The sequence below is a fragment of the Triticum urartu genome, chromosome 3A, assembly GCF_056163025.1.
Source record: "Triticum urartu cultivar PI428250 chromosome 3A, HENAU_Tu73, whole genome shotgun sequence".
Classification (NCBI taxonomy): Eukaryota; Viridiplantae; Streptophyta; class Magnoliopsida; order Poales; family Poaceae; genus Triticum; species Triticum urartu.
The window spans coordinates 747,274,620-747,300,762 of record NC_141875.1 but is presented as its reverse complement, the minus strand read 5'-3'; the positions used below and the strand labels follow the sequence as shown (position 1 = coordinate 747,300,762).

The 26,143-nt window shown below is 42.2% G+C and overlaps 1 pseudogene; it reads left to right on the top strand.

Moving 5' to 3' along the window:
- The first annotated feature begins 15 nt into the window (after positions 1-15).
- Positions 16-25,864, top strand: LOC125547423 (putative disease resistance protein RGA4; annotated as a pseudogene).
- The last annotated feature ends 279 nt before the right edge of the window (positions 25,865-26,143 follow it).

The following is a 26,143-nucleotide window of genomic DNA, read 5'->3' as shown; positions in this document are numbered from 1 at the left end:
GCAAAATGCGGGAGGATGGGGATGGGTGGCGGAATTGGTAGCAAGGTCTATGGCGGCGGCGTGAGGGGTTTGTTGGTGACTATGGTTGATTTGAGTTGCATGTTATGTTTTCTTGACTATCCTTCGGTGCCCATCATATGAGTGCCCAGTATGTGGATCACACTTTAGCGTTTTGCAGTATGTAATGATGTGCTTAGGAAGGATGGCCGGAGTGGCATACATTACAGTGTCCAAGTTTGTGTATTGTTGCTTATGGGATGTAGAGGACCCTTAGATCTTAATGTTATGGTTCGGTTTTACCTTAATAAATTTCTTAGTATTTGCGGATGCTTGCTAGGGTTTCAATCATAAGTACGTATAATTCCAAGTATAGATAGTATATTAGCGTAGGTCTCTCCCACATATAAAACTGCAATGATGCTTATATTTCTAGTAACCAATTACCTAGGGACAATTATAGAAATATTATCACCGCTACTCCGCACTCGCTTTGTCTAAAACTTGCAAACTATACTCTCTAGAATGTTTAGGCAGAAGAACTTTTGTTGCACATAGGGTTCTATCCGGTGATAGATAGAACATGAGAGAATACAAATCCTACCTTTTGGCTCATTTTGGGTTTGACACTTCATATTGTTCGTCTCCTCTTTGCACAGTGCTATAATACTCCCTGCACTTGGGGATTATGAATGACCTCCTATTTTTCTTTAATTTCTATCAGACGATTTGTCCGACTTCAAGAATGGTCATGTCATAGGCTTACGATGTGACCTCCTTTTGCGCAACCTACCTCTCTCATGTCATCGTTGTCATCCCCTGCCCCTCCCTCTCTCTTTCTCCCGTTTCCCATCCTCCTTCTTTGTGCCTTGGGGGTGTCAAGTTGGAGTGCTTTCATCCCTTCGCTAGACATGACTTTAAATCAGACTCTACACATAGTGTTCATAGTGCTCCATGCGTCGGTTGCCATTAACCTCGTCTCACCGATAAGTTACTATTTCTCCCCTCTTCCCACCTCGCCTTCCCCGCCCCATTCGTTTGTTGACCGTGACTAGTGTTCAGTTAGTTCTTGAGTGTGGTAGAAGCAAACACCTTTAATTACTAGATCTAGATAATATGAGAATCATATATACTCCCTCCGTTTTTATTTTGTCTGCGCCTAAGTGCAATCCCGGATACCAAGGAGGGCTCTGGTGAGAATTTTTTGGACTGGTTTGCCCCTGCTTTGTTGTTAATTGTGTGTATTGGGAACTGACACGCTATAAGCTATAAATAAGGGCATGCAACGGATTGGCTTGTTCCGCTCGTCAGCTCTGCATGCACGCTAACTGCGGCACTAATTGCTTGGGATGGCTCCACACATGCAAGGGATTGGCTAGTCGCTGCTGCTGCATGCAACGGATTGGTTAGCAGTTAATGCTTTAGTTACATGGGAAGCTGAGAATCAGGGGCAGAATTGGAAGGAACCGGGAGAAATGGCTAGCGCGCAGAGCATTTAGGAAAAAACTGCAAAAACTTAGGCGCAGAGTAATAAAAAACGGAGGGAGTACACAAGAGAGCGATCTCCACTGCTATTTATTTCAATATGTAACTATGTCACCTCAACATGCAATCATGCATTGTAAAAGGGCCACCTCAACCTGCGGATGCATGGAAAAAGATCCACAAAACCATTGAGCCATGCATGTGAAAACTATTACACTACTTATTCCCCATAAATATCTTACATATAAACAATAATCAAGTATCCATGTTTGAACTTCGTGAAAATATATAACAAACAATTCCACAACATGCGGGGTATCATCTAGTTAGCTTGTGTCTATTTAGTTTGTTGTCTTCGCATTGAGATTCACATTGAGGTGGCAAATTACAATTGGCACACATAAAGATATGTAAGTCATCCTTAAAAAACCAAATGAACTCAGAGTATCTATAACCACTCCCTCAAAAACCTTTAACTTCTGAAAAAAAGAAGTTAATCTAGAACTAGCCCTTCTCCTAAAAGCTTTAGCCCCTAAAAGATTGAGAAGTTAGTCCTTAAATACATACAACTCAAACTGCTAAATTTTGAGGGACGCCTCAAACTTAACTTCTCAAATCGCCGCAACTTCTTAGGCTACACTGACCCCTTCGGCAAGCTGCGCGGACCCCTCGGCCCACGTCACTAATCATTTATAGTCGCGCCATGCCGCTGTCGAGTTTCGCTACCTCTCAAGCTCTGTTGGCCAGTGCGACCTCCGAAATAATCCTTAAAAGTTTGGGTGTGTGTATCAATCGACTTTACTGTGTATAGGTTGACACAAGAGATTGTGAGCTCCATCCCTAAAGCTAAAGATGAACAAAATGAGAGAGCAGATACCGAGGTACAAAACTTGGACCAACTTCAGAAATTAATTGAAAAAAGGCTGAAAAATAAAAGATTTTTACTTGTTCTGGATGATATATGGAAATATGGTAATGAAGATGAGTGGAAAAGATTCCTAGTTCCCTTTAAAAAACAGCAAGGAAATGGTGATACAGTTCTAGTCACAACCCGATTCCTTGAAGTAGCTGAAATGGTTAGGGTAGGAGATAAACTATTTGAATTAGAAGGTTTGGAACCGGAAGAATATTGGAGCCTTTTCCTAGCATCTGTGTTTAATGAAAGTAATCACCAATGTAACGATGAAAACTTGCTTGGAATTGGGGAAAAGATTGTGGAAAAATTGAAGGGTTCTCCTCTTGCAGCAAAAACCGTGGGTAGATTACTGAGAAAAAACATATATGTAGATCATTGGACAATAGTTCTTGAAAGTAAAGAATGGGAATCACAGACAGGTGATCATGATATTATGCCCGCATTGAAAGTAAGCTATGACTACCTCCCTTTTCACCTGCAACAATGTTTTTCCTCTTGTGCATTATTTCCGGAAGATTACGAGTTTGACTGTGAGGAGCTAATTCACTTCTGGATAGGACTTGACATTCTACGCCCAGACAATAGAATCAAAAGAGTTGAGGATATAGGGCGTAACAACTTGAATGACTTAGTTAATTATGGATTTTTCAAAAAAGAAACAGGCGATTCAGATACACACTATGTTATGCATGATCTGTTACATGATTTAGCATTGAAGGTTTCCTCACAAGAATGTCTACATATAGCTTTTTTAAGTCCAAGAAATGTAGAAATTGCCCCATCTGTCTATCATTTGTCCATTAGTATGAGTGATTCGGACGATAGTAATGATGGAGTTGTCGAAGAAAAATTTAAGGGGGATTTGGATAAAATAAGGAACATATTGAATTTTGAGAACTTGCGCACTTTGATGTTGTTCGGTAAATATGATGCAAGCTTTGTTCATATATTCGGTGATTTATTCAAAGATGCAAAATCATTGCGTGTATTATATTTGTCAACAATGTACTACCCTGTGGAGTCTCTATTGCACAACATCTCAAAGCTTGTCCATCTTCGCTACCTACGGCTTTTGTCGGAGTATGGTCTTAACGAAAATGTAGCAAGGAATATACCAAGATTTTATCATTTAAGGGTGCTAGACATAAGACGCTGGGATGGTGATCATAGTTTGCTCGGAGATATTTATAACCTTGTAAAATTGCGCCATTTCCTTGTCCCATCTGATATTTACCACTCGAATATTTGTAATGTGGGAAAACTACATAACTTACAAGAACTAGAGAGTTTTGAAGTTAGAAGAGAAAGTAGTGCTTTTGAACTAAGGGAGCTGGGGAAACGAGAAGAGCTAGGAGGATCACTTGTCATCCATAACCTTGAGAAAGCATTTGTAAATGAGGCACATGAGGCAAAATTATTATGCAAAAACCGCTTGCAGAAATTAACACTTAGTTGGACGAAAGGCCGATCTATTAATCCTGACTTAGAAGGTCAATTGCTCGAAAGCCTACAGCCACATAGCAATCTTCATGAGCTAAGCATTGATGGGCATGGTGGCCCTACTTGCCCTACATGGCTGTGTACAAATCTGTCGACCAAACGTGTGGTGGCTCTCCGCCTAAACCGCTTAGATTGGGAATTCTTTCCACCCCTTGGAGAGCTACATCTGATTCGTGAGTCTGGAGAGGAGTATTTAGGTTGCACGACAGGCCTAGGCTTTTGTAACTTGAAAAGGCTAGAACTCATTGGGTTGCCAAGATTTAGTAGATGGGCAACAAATGAGTACTTGTCACTTATAGAAGTACTCGTTGTGAAGGGTTGCCCTGAACTAATTGAGTTACCATTTTCATCATATACCTGCTACCCACCGGAAAGAGATTCGAATGTGACCTGGTTTCCTAGGTTAAAAGCGCTTGAAATTCAGGATTGCCCAAAACTGTTGTCACTGCCTCCTATTCCTTATAGTCACACTTTATGCTCTGTTAGGCTGCGACGTGTAGGAAGAGCTCTGGAGTGGTTAGATTACTCACATGAATCAAGGAATTTGAGTATAGTAGGAAGTGATGCTCTGCATAGGCTAGATGAGACCGTCTTGGCGTTCCATAATTTAACCCAACTACAAACGTTGCATATTGAAAATTGCCCACCTTTGTGTGAGAAACACCTTCAAATGCTAACCTCGTTGAAGAGCCTCGACATATTTGATTCAAGCATTACATTCCAGCTGTTAGCAAGAAGTGACGCCATATGGCAGCTTCCAGTTAAGGGTTTAGTGCTAAGTGGTAGTTGGAGTGCTAGCTGGAAGGAACTGACATGTTTACTGACTCATCTCCCTCAGCTCTCTCACTTGTATATATGGGGATGTAAGAAGATAAGAGGGTTGGGTGTGGACGTGCAGCAACAAACGGCAGCATCTTCAGCTGTTAAATTGCAGCAGCAGGATACATATGTAACAACAGATCAACAGGTGGAGGAAGAAGAAGATGATGACGATGGGTTGCTGCTCTTACCGGCCCATCTCTCCTACTCTCTCCAGATGTTGAATATCACCCATTGTCCAGAGAAGCGGCGGGACAGAAGGAGGGGGTCTGCAATCCATGGGTCCCCTCAAGGAAATAGAAATAGAACATTGCCCCGAGTTCCTGTCTGCCTACAGATCCAAGGCCTCAGATCTCTCTTCTTGTTGCCCTTTCCCATCCTCCCTGCTAGACCTCAACCTTCGAGGTCGTATGGAGGGCATGGAGACCTTGGCTCCTCTCTCAAACCTCACCTCTCTCGAGAGCTTAAGCATATTGCAACTCTTTGCTGGTTGGGAGCAGGGGTTTCTTTCTTCAAAACTGCAGGAAGTGGCAACGGGCGACATTGCGCAAGTCCTTACTGAGCCCATCTGCCGCCTCCTCTCTTCCTCCCTCACCAAATTAACCTTTTGTGATAACCAAGAGGTTGAGCGCTTGAGCAAGGAGCAAGAGGAGGCTCTTTCTCTCCTCACCTCCCTCCAGGTGCTACAATTTTATGGCTGCAGCAAGCTGCGGTGCCTCCCAGCAGGGCTGCACAAGCTCACCAACCTCGAGACATTGCAGATCCGTAACTGTCCAGCCATGAGGTCGCTGCCAAACAATGGCCTCCCAACCTCGCTGCAAAAGTTAGATGTCCGCAGTTGCAACAATGAGGAGCTAAAACAGCGATGCAGACGGTTAATGGGGAGCATCCCATTAATCTTAGTAGACTAATCCAAGGTAATTAACAAGCACTTCCTTGCTTTTCCAGAAGAACACATACACAAGCTACTTTCTTTTACTTGGTTTACCTCGTCGTTACCTTTTAATCTTAACAGTATGTCATTCCATCTACTGCACAGGGCTTCTTGGGAGTTTGTTGTACATTCTTCTAGCCTCCATTGTAGGACTCTCTCTATCCATACGCACGACATGTGTGGTATCTTCACCCCCACAAAGAAATATTTTGAGGAAATCATGTAATCCTCGCAGCGGAATTACAGAGTTTCTTTCTTCACCTCCTGGATGAATTCTCTGATGTATACACCATTTATTTTGGATTTTTGTGCAGGTTCGTATGCTTGTACCCATAGCTAGCCTTCTGTATATACACTCTGCATTAATATTTCCGTCATGACTTCTCAAGACTTGGTGCTCTAGTTGTCAGGCTCGCATTCCAATTTCTGCCCATGTTACTCCTGCTTAGTAACTTCCTGAATTGACCCTAACTTTGAGGTACTATGACAATGCATGGTTTTTAGCTTTCACATCCCATTTCCCATTTATCTTTTCAAATCTTACTGATTTAACTTTGCAGAAAATGTCATGCAGACTTCGGAATTCATACTTATTCTAACGGATGTGAATACTAGTCTTTTGCCGCCTTACCGCTTAGTAAGTAACTGAACTTATCAGAACTTTCGGTAGTGCTAGTTGGCATCACTAGTTAGGAATCACCTTTGCTAATTTTGGCATCCACTGTCTCCAGGAAATATTGCCAGAAAATGTGTGTTGCTCCCGTCAAAGGCAGTGTATATGAATACTCAGATGATCTCCATTAAGGATCATCAGTGTGTGCAGCCCATGTAGTCAGCTGCCAAGTTCACTGAAAGAGTTAGACGTCAGTAATTGTGTCAACGAGTTCATACAGCAATACAGAAAGTTAATGGATCCATTCCAAAAGCCATACTATAGACCAATTAATCCAAGGTAACAAATAAATCTGTGTTTGTTTTCACCTCCTTGTTTTTATATATTTCTTTAAATTTGCTTCTTTTGTGCGGTACATAATTCATCTTGACTTTTTTCTGTCGCGGATTTAGTTACTTTTCTTCAAGTGTTGATCCTAATTTTTATGCTTCTTATCCAAGGCTGAAGCCATCTTAGGGAGGAGCGATGGATAAGTCAGGAACGTTGAGATGGTAAATGACCTGCTATAGACTTGGGAATTCCTGCCAAAGAAATATATGTTAAAATCATTTTATGCTATGGTAATTGGTCCTAAACAAAATATATTCGCAGGCTTGGTTCGTGGCTATCTATTACTTTACAAATTCAAAATTGTATTTTTCGCTGCACGTGAAACAATGAAAGTTATGGACCAGTCTTCAATGGATCTCAAGTTAGTCGACTGTCTCGACGATGCACAAGGTAAGCTTTCTGCAAAGGTTGTCTCATGATTTTATTTTGCATGCTTTTCGTCAATAATGTTGCCTTTGGCTTATTTGCAGTCAAAGGAGCTGTATAAATTTGCCATTTGTCTTGAAGCTGTATAAAATTTTCAGAGCTGCATTGTCACAAAAGACGCTTTCCCCGTTGGTGTTTGTATAACCTAGATAATGGACAAAGAGTTAATAAAAAAGGCTTCCGGTTCCAGGCAAACAAAATTTTGGGCTTCTCACCGTCATTCTGCCCTAAGGTAATCCCTTGTTCCTATCTTGTTGATTTTAAACCAAACGGCACAAGGATAATGTGTAAGAATAATATTTAATTCTAGTTCCTGGAGTCAGATCTGGGTGTCATGTATACAAAATACACATTACTAGATCGTCGGAGGCCGTCATCATACTGAAACGTAAATTATGTTTGTACCAACGCAGGCTAGGAAATAACTGAAGGCCAGAATGCAGACATGAGGTTAATGAAAGAATGCTGGGACAAGGAATGGTATAAACTTTTATTGCACAATTCAAATGCCAGTTTACCTTGGATCTTGCATATAATTTATTTGGTCACATTCTAGCCCTCACATAATCCCAAGATGACCTAGGTTGCTATTTTCCTGAATGACTCATAATCAAAATCCCAAGAGTTGAGTGCAATAAGTTGGTGTCACTTTGATTGGTTTAGATTGTTATTTTGTCCCACCAGAGCCATACACATAATAAAAACTGAACCATCGTTTGTGCAATCTAAATATTTGGTGAGCTTTGTTAACTCTGTATCCATACATCTAGTCAGAAGCTCTTGAAAGCCAGTCATTCTCTTTCTTTCCTTCGATTGCTACCCTCTTCGACACTTTTCAGTGCAATATTGCATACTTGGGGTGTATCCATTTACCTTCTATAAGACACTTCCTCCGTTTGTGTATCATTTTCAACCTATCATGTAAGGTTTGTGCACTTGTTCTTGTCCAATAAAATCCAATGTGAGGGTTCATTTCATGGCGCTCATCATAAACTGTGATCTTGCATATTCCATCAGTGTATCCGTTTACCTTCTGTAAGCCACTTCTTTCATATCTAGGGCGCTCAGCATGCATTGATTTACTCCCCACAATCCTTTGTAAACAGAGCCATCCATCTAGTTGGCAAGTCTTAAGAAATAAATACCTATTAAAAGAGGAAAAAAGAGTGTTGGCAATCCAGATCCAAAAGAGAAAAAGGAAAAAGAAACAGAGTGTGATCGCAAGTAAAGAGGCGAAAGGAAAAGAAAAAAGAGTGCTGGCAATAAATTTTTAAAAGGCTCTGACTTTTTGTGTGGGAGGAGTCAATTAGCGCATACTTCATATCCTTGTGCAATCATCAGCTGCTGCCCGCTATCCATGAGGTATCCATATACTATTTCCAGAGATCACCTTCGCTCAGATCAGTCTTTTTTCGTTTTGACATATATTTCCCGCCTGTGACTGGAATGACAAGGCTTCATTGTACTAGTTTCGGATACTTAATTAGCTTTGCAATAACTGAAATTCAGGTTTGCTTACCCCATTTACCCCACCAAACCACACATAAGCCTCCACACTTCCATATATATTTTAGGGGTAGGGTGAGATCTTGGCCAACGGCCAGTGAGAAGCCATGTAGGTATGTGTGATTGAGAGAGATTCTAGATCATGACGAGTAACCCCACACTAAAAGCTCACTCTTGGGAAAGCTTTTAACAATCATGCTTGTTGAAGGAGATCAAAACTGGACAGCAACCTAGTGACTTATTGTTGAACAACTTAACAAAAAAAACAACTTAAATGCCGGACGGCTGTGAGGGCATTAGGATGCGACCATGTAAATTTGTGCATTATCTGTTGTAAGCTTGCAGGTTTACGAAGATCGAGAACAATTAAGGACCCTTCTCCATATGATCTTCGTCAAATCACTCGCATCTTATGTCAGAGCAGAGGAAGCCACACAACCAAGTTTCCAGAATCCTGAGACTCATATTGATGTGAATTCCTCTTCCACCACTAGTCAACAGCAGGTTAAACCTAGGGATCTCGTGTCGACTGGAATTTCTGTACAAAGATTGCTATGTGTCTTCATATTTCCACTGGTGGTTTGCATAGACGGAGGACATGTCAGCATGTGTTCCCAAGTGCCTGAAGAACCTCACATCCCTTGTCTCACTGATGCTGGAGGCATTTCCAGGAGAAGTATGGAGAAGTTGTCTCAAATCACTGGAGCAACTGTCAATTGCGAAATGTCCAGACCTAGTGTCAATTGGTGGAGCAGGGGGCGCTGACTATTGATAAAATTGATACGGAGGACATGGAGCAGCCTCAGCGGAGAGGCTTGTGAAAAAGGAAAATTGATATGGTAATTATTCCGAACGGAAAACTCTGAATGTATTTTTTCAGATTGCTGTACTCGTATTTCCATCCACTCTCTGAAAAAATTTCCAGTAAAATTTGCTGGTAGGGCAACATGTTGATGATAACTGAATGTGTACCCTGTTTCCAAAAATCTAGCCATCCTGTGATTGTTACTCGCTAACCAGTGCTTTTCTTATTTTTATGTATGTAGATCATCCAACGGGAACAAATGGAGGAGAAAAAGCTAATTAAGATTCTGGCCGAATCAACAACTTTAACTGCATGGCAGATTCTCCGTGTTAATCCATCGTACCTTCTTTTTTTCTGATATGAGCATCAGTTGCAACCTATCGTGTCAAAAGCTCAGCTGCAGCTTACGGCCCGGTTGCAAGACATAAAAAAAACATTTGGTGATTTCTGTTATATTCAGTATAAATAAGTGAGGAAAAAAACATGTATGCTATTTGAATATTCTATAATGGTGTATGTATGCCATTAGACATGTATGCTATTTCTATCTGAATGTGCTCCTACGGCAGACCGACTAATATTTTTCCTCGTGCAGTCTCAATTGTGCCAAATTTGCAAAATATGTCAGGGGTGGAGCCCGGATTCGAGGATTAGGGGAACCGAAAAAGTCAATGGTCAACTGCTAAGATGCAATCCATCAAAGAATTATCAATAGCTAATACTAATACTAGCCACTGCCTGCTCCTGAAATCCCCACAAATATATATAATTGCCATATCATAACTTGTGACAAATTATCAATACAGTTATACCATCCCAAAATAGTACGTACTCCCTTCGTCCGAAAAAACTTGTCCCTCAAATGGATGTATTTAACACCAAGTTAGTGCTAGATACATCCATTTGAGGAACATGCTTGGGACAAATTTTTTCGGACGGAGGGATTTGGTTAAGATAAGAGGATGTTAAGTGGGATTTGGTTGGATTGAAACAAGAGTTACCTTGGACAATCTTCCTCGCTCCCGCCTCTGACGCCGTTGGTTTCTGAAATAGTAGCACAATTGCGCTAGCGAGGCGAGAGATGACTGCTGCAGTGGGAGTCGGAGGTCAGGCCGTCATCTCCCTGATGGAGTGGACGGGACCCAAGTGCTGGCGCAGGCCGTAAAGTGAAGAGGCTGGACTTGAAAGCCCACGATGTGCTCTAAGAAAAAAAGAAGAACATAATGTATCATTGTGCTGAACACAAGTACGTTTGTTGTTGTTTTCCCCTCGGGTCTTCTAGGGTTCCAATCTATCCTCCGGCGATTGTGGCGGAGTCCACTTAAAATTTTCCCGGCGGTCGAAAGTAATACCCTGGTCTGCTGTCGGAGCTCTCTATGCATGGCGGATCCTCGTTGACCGAAACACAGGTGCTAGAGAGTTCAGAGGAGACTAGGCCAGAAGATGGAGTCAACACCCCTGCGATGTCAAGCTTGAGGAGCGTGCATGGGGTCTTGAGCTTCGTAGGGGCCAAACCGGGCTGTGGCCCGCCCAGGAATTTGATATTTTTCTTACCTATGCGCATCTTCCCAGCACAGCCCACCTGCAGAGCCCATTAACCAGGCGGCGCTCTCAGGCAGTTAACACATCCCCAACCTCTCTCCGTCTCGGCATGTAGCAGGGAGCACCGGAGCAGCCGCCACCCGTTGGCGTCTCTCGCCATCTCATGGAGCAAGAAGCAGATGCCGCCTGCCGGAATCTCTCGGCACCTCGCGTCGCACAGCCAGGGGCTAGCCCCCCTGCTCGCGCTCCCCGACCCACTGTACGGGCCGGACCTAGCCTGCAGAAAGCGATCGGCAACATCCACGCGGCTGCACCGTCGTGCAGACCCAGTGCTGGCGCAAGAGCCCCCTGCAGAGCCGCACATGCACAGCAGCAGGTACACTAATATCTCTCCCCAAATTCTCCATTTGATACTAATTAATAGCCTGATTTTTTAGTTCATCTTATGCAGGAATTTTGGCACATAATGCAGTCCTAATTTGAGTCTGCATAAGATGTAACGAACTGAAAATAAAACATGATCTTTGGCAACATGTACACTTTGAGTTATGTGCATAGTCTGCATAAGATGCAGACTATTAAACAAGCAACATGCTCTTTGACACATAATGCAGTCTTGAACTTGTACAAATTGCAACGTAGGTAGGTAGTCATGGGCAAAGAATATCAGACTCAAGAGAAGGATTGCTATGGTTTTTAACAGGAAAAGAGATGACATAACTCCAATTGAGAAAGATCATGTTGCCATTGCTTGAATGGGTACAACAACAGCCACTAAGATGTCACAGATTTTAGAAGCACGAAGGGTCAAAAATCATTCAGAATCTTTTTTAAAAAAAGTGCTTTCCTTTAATTCTTGCCAGCCCAGCTTTTCCTTTCAAGCTCCGCCACTGGGGGCATCGTCTCGGAGCGGGCTCCGACTGGGAGACCGGTGGATGCGGATCTTCGCCACGTGGTTTGCTGAGGCGGGGTGTTGGTTTCTGTTTGACAACGATGATATCATTGATTAGCAAATTAACTAAGAATTTAGCATATATGCAATACATCAAAGGGCAAAATTGAAGGAAATATGCCCTAGAGGCAATAATAAAGTTATTAATTATTTCCTTATATCATGATAAAAGTTTATTATTCATGCTAGAATTGTATTAACGGGAAACATAATACATGTGTGAATACATAGACAAACAGAGTGTCACTAGTATGCCTCTACTAGACTAGCTTGTTAATCAAAGATGGTTATGTTTCCTAACCATGGACAAAGAGTTGTCATTTGATTAACAGGATCACATCATTAGTTGAATGATCTGATTGACATGACCCATTCTATTAGCTTAGCACCCGATCGTTTAGTATGTTGCTATTGCTTTCTTCATGACTTATACATGTTCCTATGACTATGAGATTATGCAACTCCCGTTTGCCAGAGGAACACTTTGTGTGCTACCAAACGTCACAACGTAACTGGGTGATTATAAAGGAGCTCTACAGGTGTCTCCAAAGGTACATGTTGGGTTGGCGTATTTCGAGATTAGGATTTGTCACTCCGATTGTCGGAGAGGTATCTCTGGGCCCTCTCGGTAATGCACATCACTTAAAGCCTTGCAAGCATTGCAACTAATGAGTTAGTTGCGGGATGATGTATTACACAACGAGTAAAGAGACTTGCCGGTGACGAGATTGAACTAGGTATGGGATACCGACGATCGAATCTCGGGCAAGTAACATACCATGACAAAGGGAACAACGTATGTTGTTATGCGGTCTGACCGATAAAAGATCTTCGTAGAATATGTAGGAGCCAATATGAGCATCCAGGTTCCGTATTGGTTATTGACCGGAGACGTGTCTCGGTCATGTCTACATTGTTCTCGAACCCGTAGGGTCTGCACGCTTAAGGTTACGATGACAGTTATATTATGAGTTTATGCATTTTGATCTACCGAAGGTTGTTCGGAGTCCTGGATGTGATCACGGACATGACGAGGAGTCTCAAAATGGTCGATACATAAAGATTGATATATTGGAAGCCTATGTTTGGATATCGGAAGTGTTCCGGGTGAAATCGGGATTTTACCGGAGTACCGGGAGGTTACCGGAACCCCCCGGGAGCTATATGGGCCTAAGTGGGCCTTAGTGGAAAAGAGAAGGGGCAGCCCAAGATCGGCCGCACCTCCCCCCCTTGAGCCTTTATATACGGAGGCAGGGGCACCCCAGAGTAACACAAGTTGATCCACGTGATCATATTCTTAGCCGAGTGCGGTGCCCCCTTCCACCATAGTCCTCGATAATATTGTAGCGGTGCTTAGGCGAAGCCCTGCAGCAGTAGTACATCAAGATCGTCACCACGCCGTCGTGCTGACAGAACTCTTCCCCGACACTTTGCTGGATCGGAGTCCGGGGATCGTCATCGAGCTGAACGTGTGCTAGAACTCGGAGGTGCCGTAGTTTCGGTGCTTGATCGGTCGGGCCGTGGAGACATACGACTACATCAACCAAACGCTTCCGTTGTCGATCTACAAGGGTACGTAGATCACACTCTCCCCCTCTCGTTGCTATGCATCACTATGATCTTGCGTGAGCGTAGGAAATTTTTTGAAATTACTACGAAACCCAACAGTGGCATCCAAGCCTAGGTTTTATATGTTGATGTTATATGCACGAGTAGAACACAAGTGAGTTGTGGGCGATATAAGTCATACTGCTTACCAGCATGTCATACTTTGGTTCGGCGGTATTGTTGGACGAAGCGGCCCAGACCGACATTATGCGTACGCTTACGCGAGACCGGTTCTCCCGACGTGCTTTGCACATAGGTGGCTTGCGGGTGACAGTTTCTCCAACTTTAGTTGAACTGAGTGTGGCTACGCCCGGTCCTTGCGAAGGTTAAAATAGCACCAACTTGACAAACTATCGTTGTGGTTTTTGATGCGTAGGTAAGATTGGTTCTTGCTTAAGCCCGTAGCAGCCACGTAAAACATGCAACAACAAAGTAGAGGACGTCTAACTTGTTTTTGCAGGGCATGTTGTGATGTGATATGGTCAAGACATGATGCTAAATTTTATTGTATGAGATGATCATGTTTTGTAACCGAGTTATCGGCAACTGGCAGGAGCCATATGGTTGTCGCTTTATAGTATGCAATGCAATCGCGCTGTAATGCTTTACTTTATCACTAAGCGGTAGCGATAGTCGTGGAAGCATAAGATTGGCGAGACGACAACGATGCTACGATGGAGATCAAGGTGTCGCGCCGGTGACGATGGTGATCATGACGGTGCTTCGGAGATGGAGATCACAAGCACAAGATGATGATGGCCATATCATATCACTTTTATTGATTGCATGTGATGTTTATCTTTTATGCATCTTATCTTGCTTTGATTGACGGTAGCACTATAAGATGATCTCTCACTAAATTATCAAGAAGTGTTCTCCCTGAGTATGCACCGTTGCGAAAGTTCTTCGTGCTGAGACACCACGTGATGATCGGGTGTGATAGGCTCTACGTTCAAATACAACGGGTGCAAAACAGTTGCACACGCGGAATACTCAGGTTATACTTGACGAGCCAAGCATATACAGATATGGCCTCGGAACACGGAGACCGAAAGGTCGAGCGTGAATCATATAGTAGATATGATCAACATAGTGATGTTCACCAATGAAACTAATCCATCTCACGTGATGATCGGACATGGTTTAGTTGATTTGGATCACATAATCACTTAGAGGATTAGAGGGATATCTATCTAAGTGGGAGTTCTTTAAGTAATATGATTAATTGAACCTAAATTTATCATGAACTTAGTACCTGATAGTATCTTGCTTGTTTATGTATGATTGTAGATAAATGGCCCGTGCTGTTGTTCCATTGAATTTTAATGCGTTCCTTGAGAAAGCAAAGTTGAAAGATGATGGTAGCAATTACACGGACTGGGTCCGTAACTTGAGGATTATCCTCATTGCTGCACAGAAGAATTACGTCCTGGAAGCACCGCTGGGTGCCAGGCCTGCTGCTGGAGCAACACCAGATGTTGTGAACGTCTGGCAGAGCAAAGCTGATGACTACTCGATAGTTCAGTGTGCCATGCTTTACGGCTTAGAACAGGGACTTCAACGACGTTTTGAACGTCATGGAGCATATGAGATGTTCCAGGAGTTGAAGTTAATATTTCAAGCAAATGCCCGGATTGAGAGATATGTAGTCTCCAATAAGTTCTATAGCTGCAAGATGGAGGAGAACAATTCTGTCAGTGAGCATATACTCAAAATGTCTGGGTATAATAATCACTTGATTCAAATGGGAGTTAATCTTCCAGATGATTGCGTCATTGACAGAATTCTCCAATCACTGCCACCAAGCTACAAGAGCTTCGTGATGAACTATAATATGCAAGGGATGAATAAGACTATTCCCGAGCTCTTCGCAATGTTGAAAGCTGTGGAGGTAGAAATCAAAAAGGAGCATCAAGTGTTGATGGTCAACAAGACCACTAGTTTCAAGAAAAAGGGCAAAGGGAAGAAGAAGGGGAACTTCAAGAAGAACAGCAAGCAAGTTGCTGCTCAAGAGAAGAAACCCAAGTCTGGACCTAAGCCTGAAACTGAGTGCTTCTACTGCAAGCAGACTGTTCACTGGAAGCGGAACTGCCCCAAGTATTTGGCGGATAAGAAGGATGGCAAGGTGAACAAAGGTATATGTGATATACATGTTATTGATGTGTACCTTACTAATGCTCGCAGTAGCACCTGGGTATTTGATACTGGTTCTGTTGCTAAGATTTGCAACTCAAAACAGGGACTACGGATTAAGCGAAGATTGCCTAAGGACGAGGTTATGATGCGCGTGGGAAACGGTTCCAAAGTCGATGTGATCGCGGTCGGCACGCTACCTCTACATCTACCTTCGGGATTAATATTAGACCTAAATAATTGTTATTTGGTGCCAGTGTTAAGCATGAACATTATATCTGGATCTTGTTTGATGCGAGACGGTTATTCATTTAAATCAGAGAATAATGGTTGTTCTATTTATATGAGTAATATCTTTTATGGTCATGCACCCTTGAAGAGTGGTCTATTCTTATTGAATCTAGATAGTAGTAACACACATATTTATAATGTTGAAGCCAAAAGATGCAGAGTTGATAATGATAGTGCAACTTATTTGTGGCACTGCCGTTTAGGTCATATCGGTGTAAAGCGCATGAAGAAACTCCATACTGATGGACTTTTGGAACCACTTGATTATGAATCAATTGGTACTTGTGAACCGTGCCTCATGGGCAAGATGACTAAAACGCCGTTCTCCGGTACTATGGAGAGAGCAACAGATTTGTTGGAAATCATACATACTGATGTATGTGGTCCGATGAATATTGAGGCTCGTGGCGGATATTGTTATTTTCTCACCTTCACAGATGATTTAAGCAGATATGGGTATATCTACTTAATAAAACATAAGTCTGAAACATTTGAAAAGTTCAAAGAATTTCAAAGTGAAGTTGAAAATCACCGTAACAAGAAAATAAAGTTTCTACGATCTGATCGTGGAGGAGAATATTTGAGTTACAAGTTTGGTGTACATTTGAAACAATGCGGAATAATTTCGCAATTCACGCCACCCGGAACACCACAGCGTAATGGTGTGTCCGAACGTCGTAATCGTACTTTACTAGATATGGTGCGATCTATGATGTCTCTTACTGATTTACCGCTATCGTTTTGGGGTTATGCTTTGGAGACGGCCGCATTCACGTTAAATAGGGCACCATCAAAATCCGTTGAGACAACGCCTTATGAACTATGGTTTGGCAAGAAACCAAAGTTGTCGTTTCTGAAAGTTTGGGGCTGCGATGCTTATGTGAAAAAGCTTCAACCTGATAAGCTCGAACCCAAATCGGAGAAATGTGTCTTCATAGGATATCCAAAGGAGACTATTGGATACACCTTCTATCACAGATCCGAAGGCAAGACTTTTGTTGCTAAGTTCGGAAACTTTCTAGAGAAGGAGTTTCTCTCGAAAGAAGTGAGTGGGAGGAAAGTAGAACTTGACGAGGTAACTGTACCTGCTCCCTTATTGGAAAGTAGTACATCACAGAAAACTGTTTCTGTGACACCTACACCAATTAGTGAGGAAGCTAATGATGATGATCATGAAACTTCAGAACAAGATACTACTGAACCTCGTAGATCAACCAGAGTAAGATCCGCACCAGAGTGGTACGGTAATCCTGTTCTGGAAGTCATGCTACTAGATCATGACGAACCTATGAACTATGAAGAAGCGATGGTGAGCCCAGATTCCGCAAAATGGCTTGAAGCCATGAAATCACTACAAGAAATATGTCAACTTATGACCTTCTGTCAGTGACCCTCGAAGAATTGGTCATAAATTTATGACCATTTTAGACCAATTGGTCAAAAGCTCTTCAGGGGGCTCCAAACCCTAAACCATTGCGACCATTTTGGTTAGAAAGGTCGTAATTTCCTTACACGAAATGGTCACAAAGCAAACAGTGCTAGTCTGCTGCCTTATTTCTAGTTGTTAATGACCAATATAGATGGTCATAGCCTTGTAGATTGTGGTGGGTTGTGATGACTAGGCGCCATCTCATCAGTTTTGCCTATGTGTCATGTCCATGTGGCAGTTTTTGCCCTAGGTTGTGAAGCAACCTATATTTCTATCATTCCCAAAATTCCCAAAAAAATCTCATAAATTCTTTGGGGCACATCTTCATCAAATATGTAAAAATCCTTCCTTGCCTAGTTCAAAACTAATTCAACAATATTCATTTTCCTATTCTGTTCACAACAACACTTTATGAAGGAAGTGCTATTTATATATTCTTGATTGCCCTTGGAATTTTTGGGCACTCTTTCCTATCCAAATCATTACCGCATGACAAAATTCAGCTCCATTTGCCTAGCAAATCTTCCTCGGCAAATTTTCAAAGTTTTTGTCCACCTAGAAGCATTGTGAAGGAAGTACCTTTTTTATATCTCTAAATGACATGAAATGTATACAGTTCCTTCATATGCCCAAATTATCACCCTCCTCCAAATTGCAGTTCAGTAAAATCATCTATGTGAGCCCAGGTTCAATTTATATTTTATGGCCAAATTGGCACGTTGCAAAGCAAGTGTTATATAGACCCCTCCTATTACCCTCAAAATTTTCGGGCACTCTTCCATACCCAAATCATTGCCACATGGTAATATTCAGCTCAATTTTCTTAGTAAATCTTTCTCGGGAAATTTCCAAAGTTTCTACCTCGAGAGAAGCTTTGTGAAGTAAGTACTAGCTAGGCTTACCCAAATGATCTGAAAATTGACCAGCGCATGACCATACCAAAGTAACTTCCGTACACCAATTTTGAGATCATTTCATTCATCCAATCTCTCTCACTAGTTTTCCCAATTTTCTGTCCATAGAAGAGCATTGTGAAGGAACTACTACTTTGGCATGTCCAAATGGTATCAATTTTCTACAATGCTTTCCTATGCCCAAATAACCATCCTCCACAAAATTTCAGCTCACTCCATTCATTATTTTGAGCCCAGCTTCAACATTCATATTTTTGTCCAGCGTGGTACTTTGCAAAGGAAGTACCACCTAGGATCCTCCTTTGGAGCTAAAAATTTGTGAAGACATTCTCCTTAGTAGATGATCATCCTCAGCCAAAACTCACGCCCATTGGCCATGTGCATTTCCCGTACCGCAAATCAAACACTTGGCTGCTAATTCATGTTTGAGCATCGATCAGTCTCCTCGTGAGAATCTTATGTTGTAATTTTCTTCCTAGCACCAACCTGGGGAGTGCCCAACCCACTAGACATGCCTAGGCCGCCCAGAACACAGGGCAACATTACGGTCACGCGGTGACCACGCGACGGGCATGCGAGTTTACACGCTCTAGAGTTGGGGCCCTCGGCCACCGCCCAAACCTTGACGTATCGCCACCAAACCATGTATTTATGATTAAATAGGTCCTTATGTAACTAGAAATGATTTTTGGAAAAAATAAATAGCAAACTATGAGGCAGCTGCAGTTCAAATTTGACCCGCTTCCAACTGAATCGGCGGAAATTTGTCTTTTTCACGAGAGGTGGATCAAAATTTTTTACACCCAACCATTTTGTCAATTGTGCATTAAATATGGCCTAGTATTTTATAAAAATAATTTGGTCCAATTTTGCAACAATTATTTGGTAGTTCCTTCACAAAAAACCTCCTTTTGGGCACTCGAAAAATGGAAAATGGTTTTTTCGTCCAACGAAAATGAAAACTTCCTTAGGCAACATTGTTTGCCATTCCAATATGCACCCTTGTGCACAATATGAGATCATTTGAACAAACTATGCCATGAATGTGGCCATAAGATTGATCATTTTGGCTTGAAAGCCATTGATCTCCACACGTGATAGCTCGTTTCTGAGAACACTTTTTTAAAATAATTGCCATATTACAAGTTTGTTATTTTTCCTGGGAACTTGGCCACAAATAATGACACAATGCGAAGGTTTCCCAATTTTTTGATTTTTTTTGAATTTTTTATGCAAGTTTCAAAATGCGGTCAAAACGGCGAGAATGACCGTTCCTAGCTAGTGGTTGAATCTTGGGATTTTTTTGATGTTTCTCTGATTAAATAGGTACTTATGTAACTAGAAATGATTTTTGGAAAAAATAAATAGCAAACTATGAGGCAGCTGCAGTTCAAATTTGACCCGCTTCCAGCTGAATCGACGGAAATTTGTCTTTTTCACGAGAGGAGGATCAAAACTTTTTACACCCAACCATTTTGTCAATTATGCATTAAATATGTCCTAATATTTTATAAAAATGATTTGGTCCAATTTTGCAACAAATATATGGTAGGTCCTTCACAAAAAGACCTCATTTCGGGCACTCGGAAAATGGAAAATGTATTTTCTGTGCAAAGAAAATGAAAACTCCCTTAGGCAACATTGTTTGGAATTCCAAGATGCATGATTGTGCACAATATGAGATCATTTGAACAAACTATGCCATGAATGTGACCATGAGATTGAGCGTTTGGGTTGAAATCCATGAATCTTCACACATGATAGCTCATTTATGAGAACACTTTTCTAAAATAATTACCGTATTACAAGTTTATTATTTTTCCTGGTAACTTGGCCACATATAATGACGCAATGCGAAGGTTTTCCAATTTTTTGATTTTTTTTGAATTTTTTATGCCCGTTTCAAAGTGCGGTCAAAACGGGGGGAATGACCGTTCCTAGCTAGTGGTTAAATCTTGGAATTTTTTTGGTGTTTCTATGATTAAATAGGTACTTATGTACCTAGAAATGATTTTTGGAAAAAATAAATAGCAAACTATGAGGCAGCTGCAGTTCAAATTTGACCCGCTTCCAGCTGAATCAGCGGAAATTTGTCTTTTTCACGAGAGGTGGATCAAAACTTTTTACACCCAACCATTTTGTCAATTGTGCATTAAATATGGCCTAGTATTTTATAAAAATGATTTGGTCCAATTTTGCAACAATTATTTGGGAGGTCCTTCACAAAAAAACCTCCTTTTGGGCACTCAAAAAATGGAAAATGGTTTTTTCGTCCAAAGAAAATGAAAACGTCCTTAAGCAACATTGTTTGCCATTCCAATATGCACCCTTGTGCACAATATGATATCATTTGAACAAACTATGCCATGAATGTGGCCATAAGATTGATCATTTGGCTTGAAAGCCATTGATCTCCACACGTGATAGCTCGTTTCTGAGAACACTTTTTTAAAATAATTGTCGTATTACAAGTTTGTTATTTTTCCTGGGAACTTGGCCACATATAATGACACAATGCGAAGGTTTCCCAATTTTTTGATTTTTTTTGAATTTTTTATGCCCGTTTCAAAATGCGGTCAAAACGGCGGGAATGACCGTTCCTAGCTAGTGGTTAAATCTTGAATTTTTTTGGTGTTTCTATGATTAAATAGGTACTTATGTACCTAGAAATTATTTTTGGAAAAAATAAATAGCAAACTATGAGGCAGCTACAGTTCAAATTTGACCCGCTTCCAACTGAATCGGCGGAAATTTGTCTTTTTCACGAGAGGTGGATCAAAACTTTTTACACACAACCATTTTGTCAATTGTGCATTAAATATGGCCTAGTATTTTAGGAAATTGAGTTGGTCCAATTTTACAACAAATATTTGGTAGGTTCTTCACAAAAAAACCATTTTTACCACAAGAAAATGATTAAAAATATCTAGAAAGATAAAAAATGCATGCAAATCGGTGATCATCCATAAAGATGGGGTCTAACTTGAGTGAAAAATTTAGTTGTGCCATTTTGCAAAATATTTTGATAGTTGCTTCACAAAATTCCCCTATTTTTAGTACTTAGAAACTATTTTAAATCACTGATCTTCCGAACCAATCAGGGCTCTTCCCACGGATTGATGACATGGCGTCCATCCATCCATCCATCCATCTCTCCATCCCACATCCATCCATCCATCCATCTACAGAAAAAAAGAAACAAAAAAGAAAAAGAGACACCCCACGCACCCCCAACCCTAGATCAAACCCCTCCCCCCATCGCACCCCTCCTCCCTCCTCCCAATCTCCTCGCCGCCGCTGCCACCTCCTCCTCCCCGTCCCCGTCCCCGGCCCCTCCCGATCCACCTCCTCCCCGTCGTCTCCCACCCACCGCCGACCTCGTCGTCCTCCTCACCAACGCCGACCTCGTCCCTCCCTCCCCTACCCTAGCGCCGCGCCCTCCCCGCCAGCCCCTCAGCAATCACACCAACCCCATAGGCACAGATCTGGCGTCTCCGACCTTGATTTCACTTCCCATCCCCCTTCCCCACGCTCCCCTCGAGCTCCAGATCCCCGGCCGCGACGACCCCTTCCTCAGATTCCTCCGGGAACCCTATCCCCTCAGATCCGCCCGCCGCCACGTCATGGTCGAGTTCTACGCGCCCTGGTGCGGCCACTGCCGCGTGCTCGCGCCTCACTACAGGGGATCACGACCTGGCCGGATCCGCACCCACTGGAGCGTCCTTCCTGATGCGGTGGCCTTCTCTCTCTTGACGCCGCCGACCAATTAAGGCCGGTTCTTCCTCGACCTCCACGACGCGCATCTCCTCTCCGGCTGGCCATGGTGGGTGAGCGTGAATCCCTCCCTTGTCTTTTTCTGTTTCTTCATCTGATTCCTCCTGCCTGCCTGCGTGTGTGTGATTTATTTTGTGTCCGATCTGATCTGTAGAAGCTGCTCTGCTCAAGGTGGTGCACAAGGAAGCCCTCATGGCAGCTGCTGCAGCTAGACGTCCTCCTCCAACCCACCCCCTATCTTACGAACTTGGTGAGCTCTACCCAGCCCCCCTGATTGATTTGATTTGATTTGCACATGAACGCTAGCGATTCTTCTTCTTCCGGACACAAATTGGTCATGTTATGCTGTTGCAGGAGGACGCCGGGCCATGGAGCAGCCCTTCCTTGTGTCAACTTGCTGCTTGCATATTTCCCTTCTCTTTTTCTGAATGATTGATTCATTGATGCAGAAAATTATCCATCTTCTCACCGTGTGTGTTGATTCACACTAGTCATGTAAACTGCACATTTACACTGTAACTCCGCTGTAGAACTGTAAATATACTAGTGCATTCAACCGATTCACTACTGTAAATTACAAATGAGGTTCACAAACTTACACTCATTTATAGTGGTATAATCTACAATTCTTACAGTGGTTATATGCAGCAGTTTTTTTCATAATTTTCAAGATGTACTCATGTTAATCACATTGCAATTTTTGTTCTACTGTTCATCTACTTTGTTCTCATGTATACATACTACTGCCTGCCATCATGTGCCACCATATGTTCTAGGTAAGACTAGAAGACTATTAGTGGCGTGTGTACCAATTTTCTCGTGCCCATGGTTGGTGTGCGCTGGGGTAAACACAGGACCACGCACTAGTAACTGCACAACTCTGAAATTCTTCCTAATGATTACTCATCTTTGTTACACCATGCATGCGGTCTAGCTATGCTTGGATCTGCGGTTGTTGTAGGGGTTGTCAGCTAGATTTGGGCCGCTGTTGCTTGTTTGAATCTTTTGCTATATAGTTTGGTTGCATGTAGTTGCCTACATGACCAGTAATTGTGTAGTCCTAGGAAGCTAGGTACTACTACCACTTCGGATCAACTAGGGGGCATGTTTTTTTGCGTAATGAGAATCCTCCTAGTTTCAAGCAAGCAGTTATGCATGAACTCGTGCTGTTAAGAGTGGTTCAAGCGCATCTCAGTACAAGTGGGTATACAATTACCAGATGCGGTTCTGTGTTTTGACATTTGAACTCCTTTGGCACACTGTAGAGTTCGGGCAAATCTTCAGTGCTGGAGAGCGTTGTTGGAAAGGATTTCCTGCCCAGGGTTCAGGTATGGTTATTCAAGCAGCAAGAGCTTGTCCATTTTGGCGTCCTGTTTTGTTTTTGTGACGCATTGATTTGTTTTGTTTGGTTTGATTCTGCAGGCATTGTCACCCGTCGCCCGCTGGTTCTGCAACTCCATAGGATTGATGAAGACAGGGAGTATGCAGAGTTCATGCATGTCCCCAGGAAGAGATTCATCGATTTCGGTAATTCCTCTATTCTTTTTCTTATTTCCAAGTGCTATGCTGATGATGATATTAAGATTGATGCATGATTGAGGGGCTCTCGTGATGATAGTGAACCATATTAGTATATATGGAATGTAATTTGAGTTCGTGAGGCTCATAAAAAATTCCAATTTGATGTCAGAACCCAGTGTTATTCAAACTGTTGCTCTAAGTCGTAGTTTGTTATTTCCTGAAACATAACTGAAGCACTGCAATTGTTGGCAAAATTCTCTATCAGGTGCTTCTTTTAATATCTTTAAATTTTTCTGTTAGAGATAGCAATTCCGATTGTACCCGTTAAACAAGCATCTATTCTTCCTGGAATGTTTGTCTATCAGCTAGTATGATGGCATATTAACATCTTCCTCAGGGTGCTAGAGTCACATACTCTTGGGTTCCATGTTAAAACGAACTAATGGCTATATATCTTAGTAATATTAAACAAAGCTATATGGCTTATCTTTCGCTGCTACCGCCCATCTCTCACACCATCATATCAGGCAGGCAGGCGGGCAGCCTACAGACTCATCTCTTTCCACTACTGTTCTAGACAGCGTGCGGCATGCAACAAGCATTTCGTTTCCCTGTCTAATTTTGGGAATTTTAGGCCTACCACTCTTGTACACTTAACCCGTCCATTTATATAAATAGGCATATTAATTGGCCTATGCATTTGGCAGATATAGTAGTGTTTGTACTAACAGACTGAGCACAAACATTATTTGTTAAGAGGGCCCTGCAGTTATATTTTGGCTGCCTTTTGCTCCTTCATTTTTGTGTGTTTGAAAATCAATACAACTGACATGCTTTACTTCTTTTACGTGCAGTGATTGCTAAAAATGACAGGGATGCGATCCAAAACCAAGAATGATGCATAGCTTAACTGCTGTCGTAGTCGATTTCCAACAGGGAATACCTTTCTAGACTCCAACCTTCACAGTTCTCGTTGATTCATCTTGCTAGCAACTGAGTAGCTTTTTTGCATACTTCTGTCAACATCTCAATGCCACCAAATGTTTTTTTGCCATTCTTCTCTGTTATACAACATCTGGTATACATGATACAATGACGAGCTCGGCATACACCAACCATTGTACAAACATATCATTATTGGTAGGAAATTTTTGAACCTGCAGTATGTCACCTTGTTTTCTAGATGGGCAATAGACGCCGTCGTACTGTACTGTAATAGTGTCTTATTGGGTGTTTTGCTTTGTACAATGCTTGCACTAGAAATGTTGAACGATCGAGGCAATAGACGCCGTCGTACTGTACTGTAATAGTGTCTTATTGGGTCTTAATTTGTTTTGCTTTGTACAATGCTTGCACTGGAAATGTTGAACGATCGAGCCTCCTGTACTCTGTTCTGTCGTATGATTACAATTGCATTAGTATTATTGGATCTGTTAATCAGTGCCTACATGTTAGATCTGATGTTTCTGAATTTTGATGTGAAAGCATGTCTACATCAGTACAACTTTGCATGCATATTTTATTGACTAGATATATACGTGTTGACTGTCTGTTCCTCTAGTTTTCTGATGTGCATGTTTATTTGGATCCACTGAACCTTTGCATGGCTTATCTTTCAAGTTTGTATATAGATAGACAGGTTTTCTGAAAGTGTGACCCCACAGTATTGAGAAGTAATTAAGTTTCCTGTAGTTTTTACAAGAACCACGACCACCGGCTCAACGCCGACCCGACCGTCCTCATCGCCTTGCAGGACGACGAGGATGCCGTAGGCGCGGTCGGCCTCGGCGGCGGCTTCCACCACTACCATGTCGTCGTCACCTACCAGGTCCACGACGGTGTCTGGGCCGTCGAGTCCTTCTGCAGCTGCTGTCACTGCTCCTTCCACAGCTTGGGTGGGACTCGTCGGATTGGCCTCCTAGTTTCCCATTTCAGGTAGTACATCCTTCTTGCTCGAATCTACTATTTGATCTTCCTGCACATCTCCCGCTCCGGCACATAATTGATGGGTCTTCCTGGATTCTTGTGTAATGAGCTCTTATTTTTTAGTACTTCTGTAATGGTATTCAGAAATAAAATTCATATGTTTCTATATATGTTCTTTTAGATTAGTATGTCAATACATAACTAGTAATGCAAATGGTGTGACCCAGTTCTAAATATAAATGCAAATAGCTTGTGAATGTCAATCTCATGTATCAGGGTCCTGTTCTTGTAAACCTTATGTAAAGCTAAAATTCTTGTTGTGCAGGGTGACTAGTGATGCAGCACACCAAGCAGTAGCAGGCAACCAAGAAGCAGCAGGGTGAGGGGCTCTCTCGAACGTCGCCGCTGCCACTCATTGCTACTGTCACTGATTGATGATGGATGATCGCTGTTAGTTTAGCTCGGTCGCTGTTCGTTTAGCTCCTTGGTAGTCCCTACTGCTGCTGGTAGAAATAGAAATGGTAGCTGTAGTCCCATGTAGTTGTAGTACCCCATGTAGTTCCTCTACTCGGGCTGCCCTTTGTTGCTTCATTCCTATGTTAATTTAGTCTGTTGAATGTATCTACTATCTACTTTGTGGCTGTGGCTGTTGAAAGAAATAA